We start from the raw sequence: 17,025 nt of genomic DNA on the forward strand, positions 1-17,025 counted from the left end.
TTTCTTTGTATTTGGCAGTTATGGAAATTTATAGCAGTGCAGTGTTAGCAGGAACAGCATCAACTTCTTTTACTGACCTGATATATAATACAAGATCTCCACAATCCTCAAAATGTTTTATGTTTACCTCTTCAAACAATTGGAGTGCATGGAAATGTTTAAGTCGACTAAGATAGCATAAATGGCACATCCCAAAAACCTCTCTAATTGTCCTGCTTTGGTAACTCCTTGAAATTGTTATAAAATGTCTAATGTGTTGGAAACCAGCAAATATTAGCACTTGGATGAATCATAAACACTTTTCAAACAAGTCAACATTGGGCAGATTTTTAAGGAATTGAAGATGGAAATTTATCTCGGGTGGTATCAGGTTGGCCACCCGTCCTACTCAGTGCCTGATATTTAATTTCATTGACAGCGATGGAATTGAATATCGAGCATTGTGTTTAACAGCCAGCTGATCCAATACTGCCTGTTTTGTGTCATTTTCCAAGACAAGTTTCTATTCCCACCTTCCAAATAAAAGCTAATTTCTTAGTGCATCAATTTGGTTAATTGCTGCAATGGATGTGAATTAAATAGATGTCTCCAAAACCTGATCTTTAAACAATTCATTATCTAATACTGAAAGATGCTGAACTTGCTGCACTAACAGTACTCAATGTAAAACATCACAATGCAATTAATTGTGAAAAGTAAGTTCTGTTCATGGGAACATTTGGATGGATCAGCAATTTTACACAATGAGACGCACTGGAAAGAGATTTGGTGTTTTTTGATTCTGCACATGGATCAGAGGAATGTCTATATGCAATTATTGTGATGTATTTTCACCGTGCTTGCTAACATTGAAGTTTCACGGAGATATTGGTGATAATGCTGAGTGAATACAAGGGAGAAAATCAGATGAAAAATCCTGCGTTCCATGGGTGGTGTTACTCCACTCCTCAGTACAGTAGAAACCAGGTCATTTGCAATTATGTTAATAAATTGCAGACAGTCCAGAAATGCCATGTTTCAGTAATGAGGACATAATGTCAGCACTGTTTCCTACAGGCTGCTGAAGCTTTTATTGTGGATACACAGTGATGTGTGTTGGCATATCCCTGATTCAATCTGAAAAGACATACTTTAGGAATAAGCATATAGTGTGGATTAAGAGAATGTCCCTGACTTTAGACAGCACTCTGGTAAAGCTAGCATTGTTTATTTTACAATCTGAATCTTATACTACAGCTAGCCCAGGTTGCCTATTTTGTTATTCTGTCTTTGCACAGTGCATAGTACACTGCATAGATGAATTTATGTATTATTTTGTGAGATGTTGGCAATCCTTCCCTAATTGCCCTTGAACTGAGTGGCTTGCAAGGCCATTTCAGAGGGAAGTTAAGTTGCTGTGGGTCTGGAGTCACAAGTAGGTCAGACCGGGTAAGGATGGCAGATTTCCTCCCCTAAAAGAGATCAGTAAACAATTAGTTTTTACAACAATCAATGATAGTTTCATGGTCACCATTACTGAGACAAGCTTCCAATTCCAGATTTATTAATTGAATTGAATTTAAATTCCAACAGCTGCCATGGTAGAATTTAAACTTGTGTCCCCAGAACATTAACCTGTGCCTCTGGATTATTAGTTCAGTGGGATTACTACTATGCCATGTCTACAACGTAAGAGGATCCTTCTGGTTGATCCAGTCACTGGTATAAATGAGACCAGGGACTGCACATTATGGTGGAGGAGAAACCAGGGGCTATATATTATATGGGGATGGGCGAGCTGCATATTATGGGGAGGCGGATGGCTCCCCCTCCCCAGCTCCTCAGAAGCAAAATGGGTGAGAAGCTGACTCACTCCAAACTGCCCCTCAACCATAATGTGCTGTGGGCAGGCTACATTACCTGACAATGGGACTCTGCCCTCACTGGGTAGTGGGGGCAGGGGAGATATTCCTGCCCACCAGAGCTGCTGGCCAATACAGCAGCCATGACAGCGCCAAGAGTTCTGTAGGGGGTGCCGCCAGAATTACAAGCAGTCCCAAAAAGAATACCCAATGGATCCCAGAGTAAGGTCTGGAGGGGCTTCAACAAGTGTGGGGATGGTGAGGGGGGTGATGGGTTTTGCTGAACAGGTGAGTAGGAAGAAAGGGGGGTCACCAGCTTACTCTCCAGCGGGTGACAAATGTGGCATCTGCCAACCACTGTGTTATGGGAGTGGATGAGAAGGGCAGTCAGATGGGCACTCGGCCTATTTTATGTGCACCGCACCCCTCCCCCCCACCCCCGAAACAACGCTCGGTGACTTCAGATGTTCTTGGAAATTGGGTAACATTCAGCTGCCAGCTGCCAACTTTTGTGGGAAGCTGGTCCTGCATATTTGCCCTTTGGCTTTTTGTATTAATAGAAGAGTCCAATGTACCGGAGGATGCTGGTACCTGCTTGAAATAAAAGTGCTGAACTCTGATATATGCAGTTTTTTTTCTCAAAATTAGGTGCAACAAGAAAGGACTTTATGCCAAGTCATTCTTCTGGCAGCTTTGTCGCTTGTATAAGAACTCAAATCTGTAAAAACAGCATAATCGTACATGGCAGCATGTAAGCATGAAGGCTTAGGGCGTCATGGTGGCCCAGTGGTTAGCACGGCTGCCTCACAGCACCAGGAACTCCCGTTCATTTCCAGCCTTGGGTGTTTGTCTGTGTGGAATTTGCACATTCACTCCATGTCTGCGTGGGTTTCTTTCTGTGTTCTGGTTTCCTCCCACAGTCCAAAGATGTGCAAGTTAGGTGGATGGCTATGCTAAGTTGCCCCTTGATGTCCAAAGTAGGTTAGGTGGATTAGCCATGGTAAATGCGTGGGGTTACGGGGATAGGGTGGGGGGGTCTGTGTAAGATGCTTTTCGGAGAGTTGGTGCAGACTCAATGGGCCGACTGGCCTCCTGCACTGTAGGGTTCTGTGATTCTGTGACTGAAGCAGAGTTTTATTGAAATAGTTGTACAAAGGTGTTCCACACACCCCTTATTTTTGGTTACAGGGATTGATGCCTCTTTCAACTCAAATTGGAATCTTGCTCTTAAAGTTTTGCTTACTTAGGAATTAAATGAAAAATTCTAATGTATGAACAAATTGCGTTTGTGCTTTAAAGAGCCACTCTTCAGGAATGCTTCTCAGCAATTTTTACATCGAAACATAGAATGGAATAAGACTGAAATGTATGCGATGTTGTCATCCCCCAAATCAAATATTGCCCAATTGTTGAAGGCAGTGACATTACTTATTATTTTCCCTCGCCTAAAGAGCAGAATCATAGAAAATATTGCACCAAGGAAAGAGGCTATTTGTCCCTTAAATGGCTGTAATAGTGTTTATTGTTCAACTGCAGAATTGAAAGAAAATATAAGGACTTTTGTTTATACAGTGCTTTACATGACGACAGGGTTACATGTTGGATGGCACAGAAACAGGCTCCTTCATCAGGTGATTTCACTCCCAAGTTATTCATTGAAGCTGTATTGATTCTTGTCCTTCAACAACGTGTATCTTATACATACCTACCTTCTATCTTATTGCTTACTGTGGACCACACCTCTTAATTTGGTAATGCTGTAAAGACTCACATTCCAACCATTCTTCACATTCCAATCTGTAATTATCTTGCAATTGTGTCTTTGCCTATATATGCTGTGTTTGTGAACTGACCTCCACTCACTTGGTGAAGGAGCGGTGCTCCGAAAGCTTGTGATTCCAAATAAACCTGTTGGACTTTAACCTGGTGTTGTGAGACTTCTTACTTTTGGTAATATCAGAAGCCTCAACATTACTGTTCATTATATCTCTGTAAATACCATTTATATATAAACAGGAAATGAGAGAAGTCCAGCTCATATTTTCAGGAGACCATTGAAGCCTATATTCGTAAACTGAATGGATCAGGAACAGCTTCCACTGCAGGAGGACTTTGGGTTGGCAAGTGACTTGAGTCAGGAAATTTTTGACACGTTTGACCTTCCTCAGTAACACGTGCCCAGAATCGCTCCATGGACTTAAGGGACACGAGATGATATTGAGCCAGGCTAACCTTGAAGCAGATGCTAAGAGGACACAGGAATGGGCGGCACGGTAGCACAGTGGTTAGCACTGCTTCTTCACAGCTCCAGGGACCTGGGTTCGATTCCCAGCTTGGGTCACTGTCTGTGTGGAGTTTGCACATTCTCCTCGTGTCTGCATGGGTTTCCTCCGGGTGCTCTGGTTTCCTCCCACAGTCCAAAGATGTGCAGGTTAGGTTGATTGGCCATGCTAAAATTGCCCCTTAGTGTCTTGAGATGGGTAGGTTAGAGGGATTAGCGGGTAAATATGTAGGGATATGGGGGTAGGGCCTGGGTGGGATTGTGGTCAGTGTAGACTCGATGGGCCAAATGGCCTCTTTCTACACTGTAGGGTTCCTATGATTTCTATGATGACTGAGTGTTGATGTGGGCTGATCAGAAGGTCTGCCTTTGTTCTCTGAGACTTAGTTGCAGTTGTTCTGGAAGATTTTTCAGCCCTCTAGTCCTCACCACCTCAACCCCCAACCCACCCCCCCCCCCTTTGCCCCGCATATCCCCATAGCAAACTCAATTTTAACTCACTCAGTATCCAACTCAGGAGCCATGTGGAGATGAAAAGAAAACTTCAAAAATCTAAAACAGCTCTCACCATATAGACATGCTAATGAAAAACATCCTATTAATGAAAGCATTAGAGCTTTAAAATCACAAGTGATTTAATTTCTTATAAAAACATACTTCCGTTCATACTGCTATGCTTTAATAGCATCTTTAAGCTCTCAATAAAACAGTGAACTCAGAACCCCCTGCTAAGATAATTGTAACATTTTAAAATCAGCCAAGTATTCAGATTGGATAGCTCATAGGAAAATGTCAGCAAACAACTTCTTGAAACTGCTTGAATTGATGCTGTACAAACTTGACTGTCAATCAAAACATTCCAGCGTCTTTTAAAGAAGTAATCAATGATAGTTGCAGCCAGCTCTTTTTTGCAGCTTAAAGAGCAGGGGATTTAAAAAACAACTTCAGATCGTTAAAGACCATCAAACAGACCTTACCGCTCTCCAGGAGCTTTTATGTATACTACATCAATTTTTACTCCCACTCTGTGGTGTAGGCCCTTGGAAAAAATGGGGTCAGCAGTTATTTCAAAAGGTGTTGCTAAGTTCAGGTTTCCCTCCTCTTGTAAATCACCCCCCCTCCCTCTTCCTCCTCCCAGCAAAAGTGGAACCTGTTGGAAATGGGGACAGGATGTCTGCATCTGGGCCCTCCCCGTTCGTTTTAAAGGCCCGTGGAGTCATCCTGAAAAAACCCAGTCATGTGCTTTTTTAACAGATCTCATGTTTGCATGTAAATAGTGCTTTGTGTACATTTAAACCACAAGGTAAAGCTCAGAATAAAATTTGTTGAAATGCAAACAAACTAAAGAGCTGTTTACACACATCTCTCTGAGTTTCAGCATTGCAGAATTCAGTTGGATTCCTGAACTTAGCCTGGTTGTCTGTGGAAAGAGATTCCATTATTAATTGAAGGAAGCGGTATAACAAGTTGTAAAAATGTTGATGAGGTGGGATATTTCATCCTACTTGTCGAGGGGGATTTTGAGAGAAATCATTGACGTGAGAGAACTGGTGGGTATAAAAAGATCCCTTCCCAACATCACTGTTGACTTTACACTTTGCAAATCAAAGTATGCATTGCTTGAAATGACGATTTGTGTGCTTGAATTAGAGAATGGACAGTGATTTGTAAAAAAAGAGAAGAGAATGGCAGAAGTAGGAAGAATGTGCAAAGACGGATACAGCAGGCATCTTGATACTGTGACCAGAATTTTACTAGCCCTTTTGTGATGGGCTGAAGGGCAGGAAGGCTGGAAAAGTGGCATGGGAAGTCTCCCCGCCACCACTTTGCAAAAATATTGGTAGACTAGCCAATCGCCGGGGCATGACTTTTTGGGAGGTCCGTTACCCATGGAGGGGCCCCCAGATGTCATCAGCACTGCTGGTAGTTATGGAGCTCTCCCCAATTGTTGGGGCCTGCCTGCCTGACCCTGGTATCTCAGAATTCCACGTAGCACTCTTTAGGCCCCTGCTCATTGTGCTACCCTCTCCCTACAGTTGATTGGGCTTTCGACCCTGGTGGCATGTCCTCTGCCCTTCCAGTAAAATTCTTAGTGGCTGTCTGTCTTCTTTAGCCTGTTTACTAATGCAACAAATTGAACTAAACAGGTGTCCTGTGAGATCCCAGGGGGACCATTTGCAGTAAAGGTTACAAACAGAATTGATTGGCTCACTGAGCTTCTCTGCTAGAGCAGGGATATTGGACTTCAATCTAACGGACCATGCCGTAACAGACAGTTTCCTATTTAGAGTGTAGTTATTAAAAGTGTTGTGTAGGTCAGGAGAGGGTTGGTTCAATTTAAACATTCATTTGTGCTTCAAAGTTGTGCTAACCCCTGGAGCAATGTTGGCCCAGTGGATAATGCTGATGTGTCTGACAGGTTTACAGTATTGTATTGTAATGCTTTTACCCTCCAGATACAGCATTAGACCTTGTCAGATTTCCCTCTCAGCTGCACTAGCTTATGATTTGTAGAAAAGGATCTCTCTGAAGCTTCCTATTACCTATGTGTTAAGATGAAAAATATCTCTGCACCACTGATAGTGTCATTCAAAAGTGCTAAGATCAAACCATAAATGATTGCTTTTTAATTCTTTAAAAAATCCTTTTTAAAAACATTTTTATAATGACCAAACATGCCAAAGTGCAGCTGTCATCTGTTTTGACTTAATTTGTTTCAAATTCTTTGAACTTTCTGAAAAGATTGAGATAAGAGCGAAATGTATAGAAAGCCTGGTGCTGCCAAAAGATGGTAACAAAGGCGGCATTGTCTGTTTACTCTACTTCTTGTGAGATTAACCCTCGTGTGATTGATTCTGTTTTTCTTGCTGCTTTTGAATGGCTTGTGTAGTGATGGATTGATACAGTACTTACGTTGAAAAGAAAGGTGTTCATCGGCTCGCGTACATATAAACACAGAGATTGGCTCATAGAATGCCAAACTAATGCAACAGCCCAACACTTTGGGCTCTGTACTGATTTCACTGCCAGTGGATCTTAAGTATAAAGTGGAGTGAATCAGTGGAAGCAGCAGAAAGTTATTCTGCCTGGGACTTGCAGCAGCTTGAAGTGAGACAGCTATAAATACTGGTATGAACTGTCTGGAACATTGGCTTAGAATTATATAATTGAATGCTCATTTGTTAAATGAGAACTCAACCAAACAGATCAGGTAGGTCCCAGCTTCTGTTCTTGGCTTAAAATTTCATGCTCCACAACAAAACTTCATTTGTCTTTGTCTGTAGATCAGAGTTTCTGCTCTCAATCATTACTCATTAACCCCTGCTGAGTGTGGCTATTGGATTAGAACAACATTAGGTTTGGTCTTATTGATGCCTCTATAGTTCAGTTGCCCATCACCATTTGTAAAGCAAGTCAGGTGGCACCTGGCGAAGCTTTGCACGAGTGAAAAATAAATTAAGGGGGAAGGGGAGAGAAGTAATATATAATTAGTCACAGTTTTAAAGGACTGTTAAAACCATAATCGCACTGTGGAGTGATGATTTTTAAAAAACACATATGACAGTGGAATTTTAATGGGGATAATTCTTAACTGTGAAGTCTAGACAGTGACCTCTGCCTCTGTTGTGTAACATATTCTGTGGTATCTCCTTCGAGGCCTGTTTCTCAGCCCATTCCCTCCACTAGCTTCAGCTGCTCTCGCACAAGTGCAGTTTATTCCCCCTGCCCCCAATCTTCTGCTAAAAGTAATTCCTACAGTCCTTGCCTGAAAGTCATGTTTCGTTTATTGGTGATTTAAAGTTGGAATTTTAACACAGGAGGAAGACCAGCAACAACCTTCCCTCCCACTTCCCGCTTAAATACAACAAGTACGGCCTCAGTCGACCCGAGACCAGAACATCCCGCCCAAGATCAACGGACGCTTCCATTGTCCGCCCCTCGCCCACTCTAATTCTGTGGCGGGCGGGGCGGTAGAATTGCAGCAATGGTTTTTATTTGTTGTGAAAGGTTGAAAGAAGATGCACCCCATGGATATAGAATGAGGAGAGGAATAATATAGGAGTTGAAGTAATGAAAAAAGATTATTGAAACAATTGGACAGTGTGAGGATGGGGTTAGGTGTGATAGTAGAGAATAATTATAACCTTTTATCTTCCAAAATGATTAATGATTCATGGTTTAGACACCCAAAGAAGAAAGATGATTGCTGATGTAAACTTAGGAAGAAACTGATTCTGACATTCCCTTCTGTTAGTTATCATAATATTATCATTGTGTGCGTTCATTCACAATTGTCAAACACCTTTGAATAAAGTTGTAAGGTATTTCACAGAGGGGAAACAAACACGGGGGAATGGTGGAAGAATGAAGCAGAGCTGACAAAAATTATGGTGGAAAAAAGTGGCAAGGCAGGCTTCATGGATGAGAGAGAAAACAAGAGTACTAATGATATGACTGAATTCAATATTTCAGGTTACTGGTGGGATTAGAAGTGATTTGCAATCAGAATTTAGTGCAGGATGGGATGTGGGCATAAAATTATAAGTTACTGTTTGTTTCTGGAGAAACTCAGAAAGAGCTCAGAAAGCAAAAAGAGCGTTGGAAAAGTCAAATCTATCAAAGACCAAAACGCGGACAAGGCTTCATGATACTGGAGGTGGGATGAGGGTGGTACTGGAAATAAACAGCCGCATTGATGAATAGACTATGAAATTTGAAAGTCAGCTCTGAAACGAGTAGCACACAGCAGTTTTTTTTTAAACCATCTGCTCCAGCCTGAGCAAGCAATTGGAAGGAAGGACATCACCAGACAAAGGTACAGAATTTGTGGCAGGAAACCAATAAGATGGGTTCAACTTTCTTGACGCTAATTTGTGGGGCATTCTGGCTCCTTCAGTGGGACATTTGGGGCAATGAGTGGTGAACTTTCTTTGATCCTATAATTCATCTACTATCGGAAATATTACCAATTAAATGTTTAAAATTTATTTTATGGTTCTCAAATCATGATTATATGCTTGAGCGATGATTTATTAAAATGGCCTAGGGAATCAATCAAGATTCATCTGAGGAAAGTAAATGCTATGGCAACCCTTGAATACTGATGGTTACCAGGAAGATAGTCTTAAATTTTCGCTAATTATACTAACAAAGCAAAGAGTAAAGTACATTAAGATTAATAACTTTTGAACAGAATTCATTTGTAATTAATGTAATGCTCCATTAAATGAAGAATGATTATGGTACAAAGTTGGATAAGATTATCATTTATGTATCCAAACTGAGGCAACCTCTACTTAGAAATTTGAGCACAGAAGGAAGTAATTCAGCCCATTGTATGACACCACTGCTGCTTTTACAATAAGGTTATCTAAACCAATCTCATTTCTACCCCCTTCCCTCAGAGTTGATATGTGGTGATGGCAAAGCAATGTGTGTGCAGTCTGTGGTATCCAGCGCCAGGGGAAAGCCTGTAATATTAGTCAAGCTGCCTGCCAACTGCCCCTGCTTTTCTCATAGGAGAGAGAATGAAGTTTGGTTAGCTTTCGATGAATAGACTGATGGCCTCAGTGATCTGCACGCAAATTGTAAGATGTTGCAGCTATCTCTAAATTCAACCTGGCAGGAATCACACACATGAAAGCTTATCGCCACTGTCACAGTAATTAGTATAGGAGTCCTGTCCTATTCGGAATTTGCAGTTGTAGCCATTGTCGGGTCAGATTTCATTGAGGACCGAATTACAGAAGTACAGATGCCCCACATATTGATCCTCACTGAGGCTCAGGTCGGAAAATTGCTCACTGAACATCCTCGATGAGCATCTCCTGCCAAGACCCCTTCTCCCACTTCCCCTCTCCCCGCTTCCAATATCTTGCCCTGCTTTCCATGGCTTCAGTTCATTCTCCATTCTATACTCTATTCCTGAATGCCTATAAGTTCGGCCATGTCTGAAAGTAACTGATTAATTCCAAAGCCTTAAAGTCAGCAAAAGATCCATCTGCCACACCTCTTGCTGGAGACATTTTGCAACTTGTAAACAATTATGGACAATACTAAACATTTATAAAATCATAGCAGGAGCCAGAGAAATGAACTGCGTCTAATCTCTAGATAGTTGATGATTTCTTTAAATAGTGTGGTGTGAATCCTTCCTGTTGCTGAACGTGTATTCAGCTATGCGGGGTTAAGAGAAGGCGTTGGCTGGAGTGCTAAGCTCCAAAGTGGCACCGCTGTTATCAGATCACCATTGCACAACCTCTGGTGGCCATTCACTGCATGGGAACTAACACCTGCTCCAAAATAGCATCTGGCACCATTCACCCCATAATATGCACACACGCTGTGTCTGCCAATTCGGAACTCCATCCAGCATACTCTGAAAGATATAAGAGTACACTCAAAGAGTATAATCTTATAGATTGATTTCCATCATGTCAAAATTTGGGTTTGAAAAGGTATTTGCCCTTAAAACATTAAGATGAATAACTGGTGTTGCAGGAGTACCACTGATACCAAGTGATTTCAGATCCTCACCATCAGGTCAGGTGAGCTGGGGTAGAATGCCTCCCCTCTTTTCCCACTCTTTGCTTGACTGTAACAGGATTTTCTTTTAAAGGATATACATGTCAATTCATTGAGTGTTTAAATGTTTATGTGCCATGACAATAAAAAGCACACAGAGACAGGTTTCCTTGTAACATTTTAAAAGGAAAAAAGAATCATAGTTATTGGACTTAACATCCAGTCTAAAGAAAATAATAAAAATACTCCAACTTTAACGCATATGTTAACTAATGGATTCACACATGCGCACACACACATGGGAGGCAGATTAAAGTCTAATATTAATTAGTGATATGTAGATCTTGTAGATTGATAACTTGGATAGTTTCAGATTGGGCTCAAAGGTCCCTCAGGATTCGACATCGAGGTGGTTTAAAGATGCTGTTAGACAATCATTGCTTCTGGAAACAGCAGCTGCTGGGTTAATTCGTAAAATGCTGCCTGTGTCATTTTGTTGGTTGGACAGCAGACAGGGTCTGGCGTGCAGGATGGATGGAGAGAAAGAGAGAGAGAGTGTGCCACACTCAGGGTCTTACGTCTTCAGTGTCTCATCTGCTTCTCCTTATGGCCTGGAAAAAACAATTTCTGGAAGCAAATAACTTTCTTTTGTGTTCATCACATGCTCCCTTCTCACCACCTGACCAGTTACCCAAACATGGTCATATCTAGTTGATTCCAGGTCCCCGGTTTACGGGATTGGGTTCTGAACAAATTTCTTTTGCAGCAAGAGTCCATTGTCCAAAGTGATTACATCTAATGCTTGGTCATCACCCAGTTGAATACACAAGTGATTGGATGTTTTATGAATGGATCGGGAGAAGATCCATTCAAACTCCACCAAGATGATTGTCTCTGGGGTTTTCTAGACAGGCTGAGTCCATTTTAATAGCTTTGGAATTTTTTGATTTGATTTATTATTGTCACGTGTATTGGTATACAGTGAAAAGTATTGTTTCTTGCGCGCTATACAGACAAAACATACCGTATATAGAAAAGGAAAGGAGAGAGTGTAGAATGCAGTGTTATAGTCATAGCTAGGGTGTAGGGAAAGAGGTCCAATGATGCAAATGATCAGCCTGTTTAGGAGCTGTTGTTTTAAGTTACTGCAATGCTGTTTCAGTCTTTTAAAACTCAACCAGTAGCTTTCAGCCTAAGAAGTACCTAAAGTAATTTTTGATTTAAAGTACAGCCTTGTAAAGAGATGGTTTAGAATATTACACAATGTTGGAGTATTGGCTTATGTGGTTCTTATATTGTAAACAATCTGCTAGCACAGGCCTAGTGACAACATTGAGAAGTATATTGATATGGCAGTAAAGAACCTTTTATTTCCCATTATCTGTTGCTATCATTATGTTGAATAAACCTAGTGACAGCAAATGCTTCACAATTGGAATCTTAATAATCTGTGAATGGCAAACGTAGAAACCTTGAACAGCTTTCATTCCTTTTTCCTGTTCCAGTATAAGCTGTGATGGAATGTTTATACCTGATTACTGTTTTAAATTGAGTTGTATTATGTCCTGTCATGCAAGGCAGATCTGAGGATGTGAATATCTTTTTACCCAACTCGATACACTGTGCAGTGCTTGCACATGACACACATATTGATCTTCAGTCATCATGTTCCTGTACCCAAGGCCTCCCACAGTGAAGTAAAACTACCTGATTTTGTTAGAGGTGAGATGGGGCCATATCTTTGTGCCTCCACAACCACTGCTTGTATTTATCGAGCAGCTAAAATGACCCAATTCACTTGCCAAGAGCATTACCAAATAAAATGTGACACTGAGCCACAAAAGGAGATATTAGGACAAATAAGGTCATACAAAATAGCAGATGTTTAAAAACTTGTTCGAAGGTCTAAATGTTAAGGTGTGTCTTAAAGGAAGAAAGTGAGACTGAGAAGTTTAGGAAGAGAAATTATGTTTACGACCATGGCAGCTGAAGCCATGGCCACCAGTTGTGTGGCAATTAAAATTGGGGTTATTTATGAGGCTGAAATTGGAGAACTCAGATAACTCAGAGGGTTTTAGGGCTGGAGGAGATTAGTCAGTGTCGCTTGCCAACAAACTAGCTTTGATATAATTTTCAGGAATTTTCAAAGAGCAATTTGTGATATGATGGGTATTTAGTTGTGTCTTAGTGGTAGTACTCTCACCTTTGAGTTAGCAGGTCATGGGTTCAAGACCTTCCAGAGAATCATGAATTTATGCAAGTGACAAATAAAAAAGGACCCATTAGAGCAGATAATCTCAATGCAGTACAGCATTGAGGGAGTGCTCCACTGTTGGAGGTAATGAGATGCTAAACCATGGCATCATCTGTCTCTGAGATGGATATAAGAAGTCCTATTTTCTATTCTAAGTACAGGGGAATCCTCCTGTTGTCCAAGCCAATATTTATTTAATAACCAACATAAATAAAACATATCATTTGGTCATTATCGCATTTCTTTTTGTCAGGCCTTGCTGTGTGCGTCTTGGCTATTGCATTTCCAACATTACAACTGTAACTATATTGTATTACAGCAAGTACTTAATTGATTGTGAAATGTGTAAGATCGTGGAAAGTGCCATATAAATGCAAGTTCTCTTTTTCTGTCTTCCCTTACGATGGTGAGTTGAAGAACACAGAATTTTAGCACACTATTATTATAACATTTCATTGTAATTCAGGCTTGACATGAAAATGGAGTATTGAAACTCCATTAATATGCAAATCCATAGTGGGTTTAGAGGAATTTGCATAACAATCTGATATTTGTGTACTTAACAGCTGTGGGACATTGCCCTTAAATGGCCGGGTTGTTAGAACCAGCTGCTGGTAATAAATGGCCATCATTTTCCTGACTACCTCTGCTATCAGCTTCTACAGTGATCATTTGCCTGCAGCAAATGAAGTATAGAATTAAAAATACATTATAGGAAAAACACAGAAACATACAAATGTCAACTGCATGCATCTACAATTTTTCACTCCTTTTGTTTTCTGTACATGTGCACAGTAGGAAGAATAAGCTTGCTAAAGAGAAAACAAGGGTTCTTTGGGAATCCAGGAGCAGTGATTTGGAAAAAGAGTGGCCAAGACTTTGGCTGAGTCATGGAAACTTCATGACATATCAAATGGAGGATGGACCCAGATCACGTTGTACTGATGCTGCATGTGGCAGAAACCATTTTCCTTTGGGGGAAGGATGGGGTTGCTATTGTAGTGGGAAGGCATTCCCACATGTGGGAAACTCAAGTTCAACAGGACTATTTGAACCCAATGTTGGACCCTTTTTGCTGGAACATATGTCATTTCCCACTGTGTTTGAATTACAGAGTTTTAGAGCAAATGTAAATGCTCTTGAAGCATGCATAAGATATGCAGAACTGCCTTGCTTTCAAGGTATTTAAGTCCCTGGCCCTTGAAAGTTAAAAATAACACCTGCCTTCATCTGAGAGTTTAAATAAAATTTCTTCTAGCAATTTCAATAGCAGTTTGTTGACATAACTCTAAGTGCCATCATTCTAGCATTATTAATGGTTGACTGCTTTTGACAACCTATCATCACAATTGGTGGGGGGTGCTGTAAATTTGCAGCTTGATTGACATTTCAAGTAGGCTATTAAAGGATTAGCTGTCTTTGTGGAGCCATGAATACAAATGTTTGTTTTCATAAAGGATTAAGTGATTGAGGGGATTTAAATGTATTAAATGGGCTTTCATGAATGAGAGTTTTTTATATAGTGAAGATATTTACAACTTTGTTTTAGTTCATCACAGCACAACCCCTGAGATCTGCCCAAGGTACATACTAGTTAGGTTGGCATAGATGTTGTAAGGGCCTGGGAGTGTAGGGAGGGAGAGAGCCATGCCATGAGTTGGCACAAAATTGCCATAGGAGCCATAACGGGCAATGGGGTGGATGAAGAATCATGAGTTAACACTAAGTCAGCATAGGGGCTGAAAGAAGCCATTGAGGTTGGTTAGGGTCATTGTTTGGCACAAATTGACATATATGGGCATGGGTAGTGGGTGAGTGAATGTGAGGGGCGTGGACCAAAGACCTTAATGTTTAAGGATACAACTGGGATTATGTCCCAGAGAATCAAATAGGCCTTTTAAGCAGCCCCCCTTAGAATATGGCAGTCCTGTGGCGAAGTGCAGCCTGTATTATATTCCACTTCCCCACTCCCACCTCCTCCACTGGAACAAAGACCCCAGCTCCACATACCTGTCTCAGGAGCAACATGATGTGGAGATGCCGGCGTTGGACTGGGGTAAACACAGTAAGAAGTCTAACAACACCAGGTTAAAGTCCAACAGGTTTATTTGATAGCAAAAGCCACTAGCTTTCGGAACAGGCTGTCCCTTCGTCAGGTGGGTGGGAGTTCTGATTACAAACAGGGCACAAAGACACAAACTCAATTTACATGAATAATGATTGGAATGTGAGTCTTTACAGCTAATCAAGTCTTAAAGGTACAGACAATGTGAGTGGAGGGAGCATTAAGCACAGGTTACCAAGAGATGTGTATTGTCTCCAGACAGGACAGCTAGTGAGATTTTGCACATCCAGGCAGGTTGTGGTGGTTAGAGATAGTGTGACATGAACCCAATATCCCGGTTGAGGCCGTCCTCATGTGTGCGGAACCTGGCTATCAGTCTCTGCTCAGCGACTCTACACTGTCGTGTGTTGTGAAGGCTGCCTTGGAGAACGCTTACCCGGAGATCAGAGGCTGAATGCCCGTGACCGCTGAAGTGCTCCCCAACAGGAAGAGAACAGTCTTGCCTGGTAATTGTCAAGTGGTGTTCATTCATCCATTGTCGTAGCGTCTGCATGGTTTCCCCAATGTACCATGCCTCGGGACATCCTTTCCTGCAGTGTAACAACTTAGTGTTACGCTGCAGGAAAGGATGTCCCGAGGCATGGTACATTGGGGAAACCATGCAGACGCTACGACAACGGATGAATGAACACCGCTCAACAATCACCAGGCAAGACTGTTCTCTTCCTGTTGGGGAGCATTTCAGTGGTCACGGGCATTCAGCCTCTGATCTCTGGGTAAGCGTTCTCCAAGGCGGCCTTCACAACACACAACAGCGTAGAGTCGCTGAGCAGAAACTGATAGCCAGGTTCCGCACACATGAGGATGGCCTCAACCAGGATATTGGGTTCATGTCACACTATCTGTAACCCCCACAACCTGCCTGGTTGTGCAAAATCTCACTAGCTGTCCTGTCTGGAGACGATACACATCTCTTTAACCTGTGCTTAATGCTCCCTCCACTCACATTGTCTGTACCTTTAAGACTTGATTAGCTGTAAAGACTCACATTCCAATCATTATTCATGTAAATTGAGTTTGTGTCTTTGTGCCCTGTTTGTAATCAGAACTCCCACCCACCTGACGAAGGGACAGCCTGTTCCGAAAGCTAGTGGCTTTTGCTATCAAATAAACCTGTTGGACTTTAATCAGGAGCAAACATCCAGGCCAATGTTTTCCTATTTGTGGGATTTGAGAACAGAGTTCACATATCTTTTTAGTGTTCAAGAATTAGAGTAGTTTTGGTGTGAGAGTCGGGGGTGAGGTGGGCATGTGCCAATTTAGGAGCCTCTAGGGACATGGGGTGGAATTTTCTATCCCACCCACCACGGGAAGCGTAGCAGGCGGGACAGGACCATGCAAAGGTCCATTGACCCCAGGCGGGATTTTCCGATCTTGGGGCAAGCGCGGCCTGAAAAAAACACCCAAAGTTTAGGATATGTCACATTCCAAGTGAAGGTCAGATGTGTGCAAATTAATGTGCGTATCCTGATGTCTTTTTGCAACACTAAACGGGTTATTCAATGAATTCAAAAAGACCTAGTTTACATTATTAACCACTGACTCTGCTGACCTGAGGTCTATTCCGGGTGTCATTTGCAATAAGTATCGGATCTGCCCTCTTTACAATAGTCCTTGAAATGCAGGAGGTCATATGACAGCGATTGAGCTGTACTTGCTTATACTGCTTTAAGATAATTGCGTTGCAGCAACATCAGAACACACTGCCTTGTTAGCATATTTTATTATCAGACCATGGAGGTTATAATCCTTGTCAGAGTAGCATTGGGGAGTCTCTGGTGCTGGCTCAATACTTATCCCAAGGCAGATAGGTAAGTTGTGTGCAGACATCGTTCTGGACTGCACAGTTGTCAACCACTGCACAAGATTTGAATGTGTAATGGATTAATTGTTGAATATATTGCAGTGTTGATTTTAGGTATGCAACTGCACAGGGTTCAGCAGAATGTAAATGAAATTCTATTTTGGAATTGATAATTAAAAGTTGGCACAAAAGGAC

General features: G+C 41.6%; 1 protein-coding gene across 5 annotated transcripts in view; it reads left to right on the forward strand.

Annotated features, from left to right (window-relative positions):
* The window catches only part of sema6a (sema domain, transmembrane domain (TM), and cytoplasmic domain, (semaphorin) 6A), a 98,089-nt gene that overhangs the window by 21,929 nt on the left and 59,135 nt on the right, over positions 1-17,025 (forward strand). The window lies entirely within an intron of this gene.

Source organism: Mustelus asterias, chromosome 6, assembly GCF_964213995.1.
Source record: "Mustelus asterias chromosome 6, sMusAst1.hap1.1, whole genome shotgun sequence".
NCBI classification, from domain to species: Eukaryota; Metazoa; Chordata; class Chondrichthyes; order Carcharhiniformes; family Triakidae; genus Mustelus; species Mustelus asterias.